The sequence below is a fragment of the Mirounga angustirostris genome, unplaced genomic scaffold (genome assembly GCF_029215605.1).
Source record: "Mirounga angustirostris isolate CCGP_5_RB_7025 unplaced genomic scaffold, mMirAng1.0.hap1 SCAF_4, whole genome shotgun sequence".
Taxonomy (NCBI): Eukaryota; Metazoa; Chordata; class Mammalia; order Carnivora; family Phocidae; genus Mirounga; species Mirounga angustirostris.
The window spans coordinates 82,725,837-82,740,486 of record NW_026991712.1 but is presented as its reverse complement, the minus strand read 5'-3'; the positions used below and the strand labels follow the sequence as shown (position 1 = coordinate 82,740,486).

The following is a 14,650-nucleotide window of genomic DNA, read 5'->3' as shown; positions in this document are numbered from 1 at the left end:
TGCAGGAATCTCTTGCATTTCTATACACAAATAATGAAGCAGCAGAAAAAGAAATCAAGGAACTGATCCCATTTGCTATTGCACCAAAAACAATAAGATACTTAGGAATAAACCTAACTAGGGAGGTAAAAGATCTGTACTCTAAAAACTACAGAACACTTATGAAAGAAATTGAAGAGGACACAAAGAAATGGATAAATATTCCATGCTCATGGATTGGAAGAACAAACATTGTTAAAATGTCTATACTACCCAAAGCAATCTACACATTTAATTGAATCACTATCAAAATACCACCAGCTTTTTCACAGAAATACAACAGACAATCCTAAAATTTGTTTGGAACCACAGAAGACCATGAATAGCCAAAGCAATTGTGAAAAAGAAAAACAAAACTGGAGGCGTCATGATTCCAGATTTCTAGCTATATTAGAAAGATGTAGTCATCAAGACAGTATGGTACTGGCATAAAAACAGACACATAGATCAATGGAACAAAATAGAGAACCCAGAAATGGATCCACAACTATATGGTCAATTACTCTTTGACAAAGGGAAAAAATATCCCATGGAAAAAAGACAGTCTCTTCAACAAATGGTATTGGGAAAGTTGGACAGCCACATGCAGAAGAACTGGACCACTTTCTTACACCATACACAAAAATAAATTCAAAATGGATGCAAGACCTAAATGTGAGACAGTAAACCATCAAAATCCTAGAGGAGAACAGAGGCAGCAATCTCTTTGACTCCAGCCACAGTCATTTCTCATTAGACATCTAGCCGGAGGCAAGGGTAACAAAACCAAAATGAACTATTGGGATTTTTCACGATAAAATGCTTCTGCACAGCAAAGGAAACAATCAACAAAACTAAAAGGCAGCCCACAGAATGGGAGAAGATATTTGCAAACAACATATCTGATAAAGGGTTAGTGTCCAAAATCTATAGGAAACTTACCAAACTCAGCACTCAAAAAACAAATAATCCAGGTAAGAAATCGGCAGAAGACATGAATAGACACTTTTCCAAAGACGACATCCAGATGGTAACAGACAAATGAAAAGATTTTCAACATCACTCATCATCATGAAAATACAAATCAAAACCATGATGAGACCTCACACCTGTCAGAATGGCTAAAATTAACAACATAAGAAACAATGGGTGTTGGTGAGAATGCAGAGAAAAGGGAACCCTGTTGCATTGTTGGTGGGAATGCAAACTGGTGCAGCCACTCTGGAAAACAGTATGGAGTTTCCTCAGAAAGTTAAAAATAGAACTACCCCATGGTCCAGCAGTTCCATTCCTAGACTATACCCAAAGGATACAAAAATACAGATTCAAAGGTGTGCATACACTGTTTATAGCAGTATTATTGGCAATGGTCAAACCATGGAGAGAGCCCAAATGTCCATCAACTGATGAATGGATGAAGATGTGGTATATATATACAATGGAATATTATTCAGCCCTCAAAAAGAATGAAATCTTGGCTTTTGCAATGATGTGGATGGAGCTAGAGTACATTATGCTAAGTAAAGTAAGTCAGAGAAAGACAAATACCATATGATCTCACTGATATGTGGAATTTAAGAAAGAAAACATGAACATATGGGAAGGGGGGAAGCAAAAAAGAGAGAGGGAAACAAGTCATAAGTGACTCAAGTAGAGAGCACACTGAGGGTTGTTAGAGAGAGGTGGGTGGGGAATCAGCTAGATGGGTGATGGGTATTAAAGTGGGCAGTTGTGTGATGAGCACTGGGTGTTATATGTAAGTGATGAATTACTGAATTCTACTCCAGAAACCAATATTGCACTGTTAACTAACAGAATTTAAATTAAAAAAAAAAAAAATGGAAAGAATATGTGTTTCTATGGACTCTCTCTAGTGGTTAGAACTTATTTTTACTGAGTAACCTTGTATGCTATTTTGAATTTTGAACCAAGTACATTTATTGCTTGCATTAAAAAATGTTTTCTAAAAGGACATTCTGTAGTAGTATCCAGCATATATTGAGAACTTTAACAAACCAGTAAGGAAAAGACATAGCCCAAATGAAAATCAGGTCATGAGTAGGAAAGAGAAACCTGAATGTCAACTAAGTATGTGAAAAGATGCTCAGTCTCACTAGTAGTATGGGGAGTGTAAATTAAAAATGAAATATTACATATTAATGAGATTACCAAAACACTAAAAGGAAGGTGATGGTGCCCAATGCCAGGAATATGTATCAATAGGAATAGTTGCTGTTGAATGTAAATTGTTTTAGTCATTTTTGTAATTTGGTAAGTTCTAATAAAGCTGACGTTATTCATAATTTATGACCCTGCAGTTGTGCTCTTACATAAATATCCTTGAGTTTTTCAAACTGGCTTATGACCCATAGTGGGTAATTGATTCAGTGAGTTTTAAAAATACAGTGGAATAAAACAGACTACATTAGAATGTATGAGTTAGTAACAGTATTTTCATGCAATTTTATATTCTTACATTTATTAGTATATGTGTGTTGAATTACAATATGTAATGTATTTTTTTTACTGTTCTTAAGCAAAAATATTTGAAAGCCACTGTTCAGAGGAATTTTCACACATGCCTAGAGGAATATATATACATGACTATTCATTGTAGCATTGTTTAGAAGAGAAAAAACTTCTGAAAGTAAGCTAATTTTATATGAACACAGGCAGATTGTTTTGTACATAGTAGAGAACTATATTATCATCTTGAATAATATTGAGGCAGTAAGCCAGTTTGCCAAAGGATATGTACAGTTTGATACTGCATTATATGAAGTATATAATCATGCAAAAACAGTAGTACCTATTGATAACCAACAATCTTGGAGGAAAGGAAGTTTTTTTTAGACACATTTTTCAAATTGTTGCGATAATGTCACTTTGCATCATCATTCCCTGCAGTGCAGCTGTGGAAGTGTGCACTCAGATCTTCAGTTGCAAGGAACATAGTTGATTGACAGCCCCAACTGCCATCCTTCAGGATCCTTCATTTTGTTTGTACTAGGGCCATGTTACCGATGGGCTGCACTGCAGTCTGAGACTCTTCCTACCCAGTTCTCTTTCCTTGTCCTCCTTTCATAGTTTTCAGACCTGCACTGTGGTCTTAAATCTCTCCTTGACTCCTGCTTTCTCCCCTTTATAAACCTTTGCAGGTGCTTCCTTCAGTGAATCTCTTCTATAGCTGATGGTGTCTTGGCATCTGCCCTCAGGAGACTAACTCATACCTGCATGCTCTGCCCAGCATCTTGCAGTCACACTAGCACTTCCTTCCTAACACTTAATGCTGATATCTTAACCTTCCTCTTTTGTTTATTCAACATTTCAGGTAGGTTGAAAAAAGTAAAATATATGATGTGTGGTTTTTGTGGACTTGTCTGTATTCAGTTTATTATTTGTCTTTGAATTTGCATAGAAGCATGCCCTGAGAACACCTAGTAGTGCTGAGCAAGTGAGCCTGGGATGGGATAGCAGCCAATCAAGGGATCATTAATTATTGTGGGCACCTGTAGCTTAGCACTGCTGTCGAACTCTGGGAGCCTCAGAATTATCCCATCAGAGGGACAGGGAAGGGGCAAGAAAGCTGGGTTATTTATATGTAGAGCCCTTCATTCATTGGTTATGGGCTGGCCCTTGGTGGAATTTGGGCGATAGAGTATTTCCTGGTTCTTATAGACTACTGCACAGGTGGGGAAGAATGGCTTCTGGCAGCCAGAGAAATCTCTGAGGCAAAGAATTGGAATTGCTGGAAATTGTCTCCAATTTGAGAATTACATAACAAAGCTCACCTAAATCCAACTTCCTTCACACTTCCTGGAAAACTGTAGGTTATGAAGAGAAATCACTGCTGTGTCTCTGCTGCCCTCTACAGGAATGGTTCTTGGAAGACACAGAAATTGTGAAAACCCAGACAGCCATACCAACCAGTAACAGAAAGTAACATCAATAATCAACTATATTTGAGCCAGCATTACTGAAGATAGGGGAGGAGATATGAGAGGATGTCAGCAGTGTCTGTTATAATGTTTAAATGTACATTGAATAAAATGGAAGGGGGGACGATTTACACTATAATTAGGAATTTTGTAACTATTACTTAGCTCTCCAGAAGCAAACTCTCACTTATTCTTTTACTATTGAATAAGTTTTATGAAGAATACGCTATTTGTCTCTCATTCGTGAATGTTTGTAGAAATAGAACATACATGGTGTGTGGATACTTAACTCTGTGGGAGAACCATACTTTCACTCAGTGGGAAACATTGATTATAATTTAGGTCTGTTTTGAATCCCTTGCCCAGGCTGACATGAGCAATGTTGTTGATTTAGGAAACAGTCTTGCCTGTGAGCATAATTTTGCCAGTTCTCTGGAGCAGAGTTCTGGTAGTGCTTATGTAAAGGCAACTGAACTCTTAATAATAGGACATGCTAACATTATGAATTCTTCCTTGTTGTGGGGCATTCTTAGTGCTGTGCTATGTACATTAGCTTAATTAAACCTCATAATCGCTCTTGTGAGGTGGGAACTGTTGTTATCATCCCTAATTTTCAGAGGATTCTAAGGCACAGACAGATTAAGTAATTTTTCTTTGTTTATAAAGTAGTATATGACTGAGCCAGGATTCTAACTCAGGTGCTCTGGTTTCTGAGCTGTGGTCCTGGCCATTTTGTTACAGTGTCAATAATAGTAATAGCAATAATAACATTAATAACACAATAACCCTGTGTTTTTACTATATGTTAGCACTTTACTGAAGTGCTGATCATGTAAGCTAGATGTTATTACTAACTCCATTTTATAGATGAGGGAATGGAGATATAGCTAATAAATGGCAGAATGAGATTCTAACTCATGGAATCTGATCCCAAATTCTCTTAATTACTTAGGTTGTATTCCTTGGAGTATAACAGTTTAACTACATGTTAAACTACTTGGAGGCAAAGCATGATAGAAATCAAAGAGAATAGCAATAACTTCTCTTTGTAATGTCGTCTTTTAGCACATTTAACAAATATAGTTGATTATTAATGTTGCTTTCTGTTACTGGTTGGTATGGTACTGCGTTTTCACAATTTCTGTGTCTTCCAAGAACCATTCCTGTAGAGGGCAGCAGAGACACAGCAGTGATTTCTCTTCATAACCTACAGTTTTCCAGGAAGTGTGAAGGAAGTTGGATTTAGGTGAGCTTTGTTATGTAATTCTCATGTATTTTATGTAGTGACTCCTATGCAAGTTAACAGGCATAATAAATATCTGATAACCTGAATAAGGTTCAGGTTTTGTTGAAGGTGTGCAGCAGAAGCTGGCTGACAAAAATGAAAGATCTCAAAGTAATTCATGAAATTTTAAAGAGAAAACAAATGAGGTTTTCAAATTTGAAATACATAGTCATTGTTATGAAATAGATGTTTTCTTTGTATAGTTAACAGTAGTGGTAGAACAAATGATTCAGTATCTCATAGAAGATGAAATATGGAAAAGTTTCAACAAAGTAAGGATAAACAAAATTTTGTATTCTTACATGGGAGTATATTGTAACCCTTTACAAAGTGATCTTGAAAATATTTCTAAATTTATGAGCATATTTGCAATTTTATGTTTATTTTTATTCATTTGTTTATATAGAAATTTGGAAGTAATACATTTAATTTCACTTTTAATGAGTTTTAATGGTGAAATGGAATAAAATGATGTGACTATGTACTAATTGTTAATGTCTAAGAACTATTCATTGCATACGTCGTATATGGACTTGAAATAATTATGATCAAAAACACATTTTAGAAACTGGCTCTCAAATATAATTATGTTTATATAAAAACCTACAAAATTTAATGATTGTAAAGGAAATCTGGAGTTTTTAGTAATGGCTTTTTTATTATATTTTGAAGATTTCATTATAGAAACATTGCACTTCAGAAGAAATCCATATTCTAGTGTGTTCTTATAGTAAAAAAGGAGGGATATTAGAGGTTATATTGAGGAATGTGTATTTTTTGGTTATTTTATATTATAATTTATGTTTATACAAGGCCTGCCTTGGAGATATTGCAGGTTCCATTACAGATCACCACAGTAAAGCAAATACCATAATAAAGTGAGTCAAGTGAATTTTTTGGTTTCCAAGGGCATGTGAAAGTGTGTTTACATTATACTGTAGTCTCTTAAGTGTACAATAGCATTATGTCTAACAAAATAGTCTACTACTAATTAAAAAACACTTTATTGCTAAAAAGTGCTAACCACCATCTGAGCTTTTAGCAACTGATAATTACTGATCACAGATCACTGTAACAAATACAGTAATAATGAAAAAGTTTGCAATATTGTGAATTTGAAAAATTACCAAAATGTGACCCAGAGACACAAAATGAGCAAATGCTGTTGGAAAAATGGCACTGATAAACTTGTTTGATGCAGGCTTTCCACAGACCTTCAACTTGCAAAAATGCAGTATCTGTGAGACTCAATTAGGTGAAGTACAATAAACAAGGTAATGCCTGTATATATGATCTATATATGATAGATATATGATAAATGTGTTCATGATCTCATAACAAGCATATTTTGGTTTTTATTCTCTATGGAAGTATGTGCCCATATAATTGATAGCATCTGTTTCAGAATTTACATCCTTATTTTTCCAACATCTCCCTTCTTAATTGTCTAAACTTCAGCTAATGAGATACCAGGGCAGGAGCTTTGTCAATTTCTCTTAGTATAAATGTTCCTCCTCTCACTGTCACCCTGTTATCCCAGCCAGAAAAGTATGACTTATACTTAAAGTGAAAAAGCAATTAATTGAGATGGGCCCTGATATGACTCATGTATTAGAATCAGCAGCTGTTGTTTAGGGACATAAAGGAAAATATGCACATAATGAATGCAGACACAAAAATGGAACCAAATGAAAATTTTATAATTAAATGTACAATACCTGAAATAAAAAATTCATTACACAGGAAGATTGGGAAAGAAGTCAATGAACTTGATAGATCAGTAGAAAGCATTTAATCTGAAAATAGAAAAAAGATTTTAGAAAATGAAGTTAGCCTCAGTGACTTGGGAGGACATATCAAAAGATCTAGCAACACATTTTAATGGAGTCCTATATGTATAGGAGAGGAGAAATCGGAGCAAAAATTTTTGGAAAAATAATGGTTGAAAATTACCCCAAATTGGTGAAAGGCATAAATTTACATATTCAAGAAGCTCAGTGATCTCCAAACAAAATAAGTACAAGAAAATCACACTTAGGCGCGTCATAGTCAAGCAGTTGAAATGATAAAGAATCTTGAAAGCACCCTGAGAACTGATACGATAACAATAAATGATAGCGGACTACTTATCAGAAACAGTGCTGGCTAGCAGGCTATAAGACACCTTTACGTTGCTGGAAAAACAAATCAACCCAGAATTCTGTCAGTGAAAATATCATTTAAGAATGAAGGCAAAATAAAAACCTTTTCAGATAAACAAGAATTAGAAGATTTCATTGCAGCAGATAAACATTATAAGAATGCTAAAGGAAGTTCTTCAGGTTGACGGGAAGGTCCACATCTTCAGGGTGGAATAATCTCCCCACCTACTAAGAAAAGTTAAACCTGATAATTTAAAGCAAAAATTATAACATTAACACTATAACATGGCATTTATGGCATATGTTGTTGTAATATGACAGTTGTAGAATGAGGGATTGGGCTAGGTAGATGGAATTATATGCCCTAAAGTTAAAGGTGTATGTTATGATTCCTACAACAAACACTAAAAATAAAAAATAAAATACAAATAAGTATAGCTAAAAAACAATAGAGAAATCAAAGTAGAATTTAAAGTGTATTCAGAGAATATAAAAGGAGGTATAAAGGTAGTAACAGATGAATATAAACATGAGATGAAAAGAAGACAAATAGGGGCATCTGGGTGGCTCAGTCAGTTAGCATCTGCCTTGGGCTCAGGTCATGATCTTAGGGTCCCGGGATGGAGGAGCCCTACATCAGGCTCCCTGCTCAGCAGGTAGTCTGCTTCTTCTTGTCCCTCTGCCCCTCACCCCCCACTTTTGTGTGCTCTCCCTTTCCCTCTTTCTCTCAAATAAGTAAAATCTTTAAAAAAAAGGAAATGAATAGCAAAATTATAGACCTAGATTAACCCTATCAACAATTACATTAAATGAAAATAGATAAAGTATTTACTGAAAAGGTGGAGCTTGATACATTGGTAAAATGCAAGACCTCCCTATCTGTTGTCTGCTAGAGATGTGTTTTAGATGTAATAACACAGGGATGCCTGGGTGGCTTAGCCCGTTGAGTGTCTGACTCTTGATTTCTGCTTAGGTTGTGGTCTCTGGGTCGTGGGATCAAGCTCTGCATTGGGCTTCAAGGTCAGCCCACAGTCTGCTTGTTCCTCTTCCTCTGCCCCTTGCCCCTTCTCTCTCTCTTAAATAAATACATAAAATCTTAAAAAAAATGTAATGACATAGATTGAAAATAAATGCATGGAAGATGATGTAGCATGCAAATAGTAATTATAAGATAGCTGGAGTGATTATATTAATATTAGGTAAAATAGATTTCAGACAGTGTTATTGGAGATAAAGAAGGACGTTTCATAGTGGTAACACCAGGAAGACATATCAGCCACAAATTTGTAAGTGCTTTTTTTTTAATTTATGTTAGTCACCATACAGTATCAGTAGTTTTTGATGTAGTGTTCCATGATTCATTGTTTGTGTATAACACCCAGTGCTCCATGCAATACATGCCCTCCTTAATACCCATCACCAGGCTAACCCATCCCCCCACCCCCTCCCCTCTAAAACCCTCAGTTTGTTTCCCAGAGTCCATAGTCTCTCATGGTTTGTCTCTCCCTCCTTTCCCCCCCTTCATTTGTAAGTGCTTAAGATCTGTAATCATAGCTAGAAATTTTAACACCATACTCTCTATAAATTATAGAAAATCTAGACCAAAAAAAAAAATCAGTTTGAACATAAAGGATCTGAAAATCACTATCAACCACCTTGACCTAATTGACATTTGTAGAACATCACATGTAACTAGAATACAATAGAATGCACATTCCATTCAAGTGCACATGATATGTATACCAAGATAAATCATATATTGGGCTATAAAACTTTTCAATAAGTTTCAAAAGTTTGAAATTCTGAGGACTGTAATTTCTAACCATGGTTGAATTTAAAGTAGAAATCATTAATAATAAGATATGCAGAAAAGTCCAAGTATTTGGAATTAAAACTGTAATTTTCCCTAGCCAATCTACAGATTTAATGTGATCAAAATCATTTTTTCCCCACAGGTATTATTATTATTTTTTTAGATTTATTTATTTGAGAGAGAGAGAGAGCAGAGGAGGAACAGAGGGAGAGGGAGAGAGAAACTTAAGCAGATTCCATGCTGAGTGTGGAGCCAGACGTGGGGCTCAATCTCATGACCCTGAGATCACAACCTGAGCTGAAACCAAGAGTCCACTGCTTAACCGATTGAGCCACCCAGGCGGCCCTCCATGGGCATTTTTTAAAGTACCTATGACAGTCTTCGTTGTATTACTTTAAGTCACTCTAAGCTTGCATTAATTGTAAAAGACCAGATCCATATTTGTAATAATGATTTTTCTCTTATTTCAAGTTATAAGAACACCACTTGATACAGCTTTGAAAAGTTTTTTTTATTAAGGTATAATTGACATATTCCATTATATAAGTTTCAGGTATACCAACATAATGATTCCATATTTGCATATATTGTGAAGTGGTCACAACAGTGTCTAGTTAACATCTATCACTATACATAGTTACAAAAATTTTTTTTCTTTTGATAAGGACTTTTAAGATCTACTTTCTTAGCAACTTTCAAATATGCAGTACAGTATTATTATTTTTTTAAGATTTTAATTAATTAATTTATTTGACAGAGAGAGAGAGACAGTGAGAGAGGGAACACAAGCAGGGGGAGTGGGAGAGGGAGAAACAGGCTTCCCATTGAGCAAGGAGCCCGATGCGGGGCTCGATCCCAGGATCCTGGGATCATGACCTGAGCCGAAGGGAGACACTTAGCTGACTGAGCCACCCAGGTGCCCCTGCAGTACAGTATTATTAACTGTAGTCAACATGTTGTACATTATATCTCCATAACTTAATTATTTTATGCCTGGAAATTTATGCCTTCAGTCCTTTGTCCCACCCCCGGCCCCCACCTCTGGCAACCACCAGTCTGTTCCTTGTATCCGTGAGCTTGGTTATGCTGTTTTTAAAATTCCACATGTAAGTGAGATCCCACAGTGTTTTACTTTCTCTGTTTTTATTTCACTTAACCTAGTGGCCTCAGGGTCCATCCATGTTGTTATAAATAACAGGATTTCCTTTTTTTATGGTTGAACACTATTCCATTGTGTGTGCGTGTATATATATATATACACACATATATATATATATATATACACACATATATATATATACATATACACCACATCTTTATTCATTCATCTATGGATGGACAGATTGCATCCATATCTTGTCTATTGAAAATAATGCTGCAGTGAATGAAGGGGTGGCATATATTTTTTCCAATTAATATTTTTGTTTTCTTCACATAAATACCCAGAAGTGGAATTGCTGGACCATATGGTGGGTCTGTTTTTAATTTTTTGAGTAACTTCCATACTGTTTGCCATAGTGCCTATACAATTTACATTCTCACCAGCAGTACATAAGGGTTCCCTTTTTTACACATTCTCACTAATACTTGTTATTTTTTGTCTTTTTGATGAAAGCCATCCTGATAGGTGTGAGGTAGTATCTCATTGTGGTTTTGATTTGCATTTCCCTGATGATGTTGAACATCTTTATATGTGTCTCTTGGCTATCTGTATGTTTTCTTTAGAAAAATGTCTGTTCAGGTTCTCTGTTTTTTAGTTTGTTTTTCTACTAGTGAGTTGTATGAGTTCTTTATATGTTTTGGATGTTATATCAGATATATCAGATTCAGGATTTGCAAATATATTCTCCCATTCGGTAGGTTGTCTTTTCATTTTATGGATGATTTCCTTCGCTGTGCAGAAGCTACTTGTTTAGTTTTACTTTTGTTGCCTTTGTTTTTGCAGTCAGATCCAAAAACTCAGTGGCCAAGACCAATATTGGGGAGTGTACCATCTATGTTTTCTTCTAGGAGTTTTATGGTTTCAGGCCTCACATTCAAGGTTTTAATCCATTTTGAGTTGGTTTTTATGTATAATGTAAGATCATATCCTAGTTTCATTCTTTTGCATGTGGCTGTCCAGTTTTCCCAACATCATTTATTGAAGGGAATGTCTGTTCTTTCCCCATTCTATAGTCTTTAATTTTTTGTCATAAATTAATGACCACATATAGGTGGGTTTGATTCTGGGTTCTCTGTTCTGGTTTCTTGATCCATCTGTCTGTTTTCAAGCCAGGATCATACTGTTTTGATTACTATAGCTTTTTTTTTTTTTTTTTAAGATTTTATTTATTTATTTGAGAGAGAGAATGAGAGAGAGCACATGAGAGTGGGGAGGGTCAGAGGGAGAAGCAGACTCCCCGCCGAGCAGGGAGCCTGACGCGGGACTCGATCCCGGGACTCCGGGATCATGACCTGAGCCGAAGGCAGACGCTTAATGACTGAGCCACCCAGGCGCCCCGATTACTATAGCTTTGTAATACAGTATGAAATCTGGGATTGTGATACCTCTAGCTTTGTTCTTTGTCAAGATTGTTTTGGTTTTGGGATTTTTTTTTGTTCCATACAAATTTTTAGGAATGTTTGTTCATTTCTGTGAAAAGTGACATTGTAAATTTTAGAGATTGCATTGAATCTATAGATTGCTTTGGGTACTGTTAACATTTTAACAATATTAATTTTTCAATCCATAAGAATGGAATATCTATTTATCTTTGTTAATTACTTTAATCAGTTTCTTATAGTTTTCATTGCATAGGTCTTTCACCTCCTTGGTTAAATTTATTCCTTGGTATTTTATTCTTGTTATGTAATTGTAAATGGGATTGTTTTCTTAATTTATCTTTTTACTACTTTGTTATTAGTGTATAGAAATACAAATTTCTGTATATTAATTTTGTATTCTGCAACTTTTTTTAAAAAAGATTTTATTCATTTATTTGAGAGAGAGAAAATGAGAGAGAGAGAACATGAGAGGGGGGAGGGTCAGAGGGAGAAGCAGACTCCCTGCTGAGCAGGGAGCCCGATGCGGGACTTGATCCTGGGACTCCAGGATCATGACCTGAGCTGAAGGCAGTCGCTTAACCAGCTGAGCCACCCAGGTTCCCTGTATTCTGCAACTTTATGGAATTCATTTATTCTGCCGTTTTTTTGGTGGAGTCTTTAGGGTTTTCTATATATAATATCATGTCATCTGCAAATACTGACCGTTTTACTTTTCCTTTCCAATTTGGATACCTGATATTTCTTTTCCTTGCCTAATTGTTCTGGCTACGACTTCCATACTATGTTGAATAAAATGGTGAGAGTGGGCATCCTTGTCTTGTTGCTGATCTTAGACAAAAAGCTTCAGCTTTTCACTATTGAGTATGATATTAGCATGGCCTTTATTATGTTGAGGTACATTCCATCTATATCTCCTTTGTTGAGTGTTTTTATCATAAATGGATTTTGAATTCTGTCATGCTATTTCTACATCTGTTGAGAGGGTCATATGATTTTTATGTTGTATTTTGTTTATGTGCTGTATCATGTTGATTGATTTGCAGATGTTGAACCACCTTGCATCCCTGGAATAATACCCACTTAATCATGGTATATGATCCTTTAAATGTATTGTTGAATTTGGTTAGCTAGTATTTCATTGAAAATTTTCGCATCTATGTTCAGCAGGGATGTTGCCCTATAACTATCTTTTCTTATGGTGTCCTTGTATGGTGTTGATATCAGGGTAATGCTGATTGCATAAAATGAGTTCAAAAGTGTACCCATCACTTCTTTTTTTTGAAAGAGTTTGAGAAAGATTGCCATTAATTCTTTAAATGTTTGGTAGAATTTACCAGTGAAGGCATGTGGTCCTGGACTTTTTTGTTTATTGGGAGATTTTTGATTACTGATTCAATCTCTTTACTAGTAATCAGTCTTTTAAAATTTCTTATTTCTTTATGACTGTAGTTCCTTTCTGAATATTTCTAGGAATTTATTCATTTCTTCTAGATTGTAAAATTTGTGGCATATAATAGTATTTTTTTTTTTTTTAGATTTTATTTATTTATTTGACAGAGAGAGAGAGCTAGAGAGGGAACACAAGCAGGGGGAGTGGGAGAGGGAGAAGCAGGCTCCCTGCCGAGCGGGGAGCCTGATGCGGGGCTCGATCCCAGGACTCTGGGATCATGACCTGAGCCAAAGGCAGATGCTTAACGACTGAGCCACCCAGGTGCCCCCATATAATAGTATTTTGTGGTTCTTTGTATGTAGTTGTAATTTCTGATTTTTTTAAAAGATTTTATTTATTTGACAGAGAGAGAGAGAGAGGGAGCAAGCACAAGCAGGGGGAATGGCAGGCAGGGGAGAAGCAGGCTCCCCGCTGAGCAGAGAGCTGGACATGGGGCTCGATTCTGCTGAAGGCAGACACTTAACCAACTGAGCCACCCAGTGCCCCTAATTTCTGATTTTGAGTCCTCTTTTTTTATTGCTGAGTCGTTGCTAAAGGTTTGCTGATTTTGTGTATCTTTTCACAGAACCAACTCTTAGTTTCATTGATCTTATTTATTATCTTTTTAGTCTATTTAATTTATTTCCACTCTGTATTTCCTTTCTTCTACTAACTTTGGACTGGTTCTTCTTTTTCTAGTGTAATGTTAGGTTGTTTATTTGAGATTTTTCTTCTTTCTTGAGGTAAGCATTTATCTCCTGAACTGTCTTTGAACTGCTTTTGCTATATCCCATAAATTTTGGTACATTGTATTTCCATTTTCATTTGTCTCAAGGTATCTTTTCTCATTGATTTCTTCATTGACTCATTGGTTGTTCAGTAGCATGTTATTTAATCTCCATATATTTGTGAATTTTCCCAGTTTTCTTCTTGTAATTGATTTTTAGTTTCATCCTATTATAGTTGGAAAATATGGTTGATGTGATTTCAATCTTCTTAAATTTAGTAGAACTTATTTTGTGGACTAACATATGATCTATTCTTGAGAATGTTCCATGTGCACTTGAGAAGAATATGTATTCTGCTTTTGGGTGGAATGTTCTGTATATATCTGTTCAATTCATCTACTAAACATGTTGTGTAAGTCCAGTGTTTCCTTATTGATCTTCTGTCCAGATGATCTATCCGTGATGAAAGTTCCATACTATTATTGTATTGCTGTCTGTTCCTTCCTTTAGGGTCTGTTAATATTTGCTTTATATATTTAGGTGTTCCTAGTTTGGGTGCATAAATATTTACAAATGTTACATCTTTTTGTGGATTGATCCCTTCTTCATTATGTAATGCCTTGTTTGTTTTTTTTTTTTTAATAGTCTTTGCTTTAGTCTATTTTGTCTAAGGATAGTTATTAAAATGAGTCTTTTGTAAGCATATATAGAGGTGTCTTTTTTTTTAAACCCACTTAGCCACTTGTCTTTTGAT

At 35.5% G+C, this 14,650-nt stretch overlaps 1 protein-coding gene across 7 annotated transcripts in view; it reads left to right on the top strand.

The window, feature by feature from the left end:
- The window catches only part of SPIDR (scaffold protein involved in DNA repair), a 571,046-nt gene that overhangs the window by 84,938 nt on the left and 471,458 nt on the right, over nt 1-14,650 (top strand). The window lies entirely within an intron of this gene.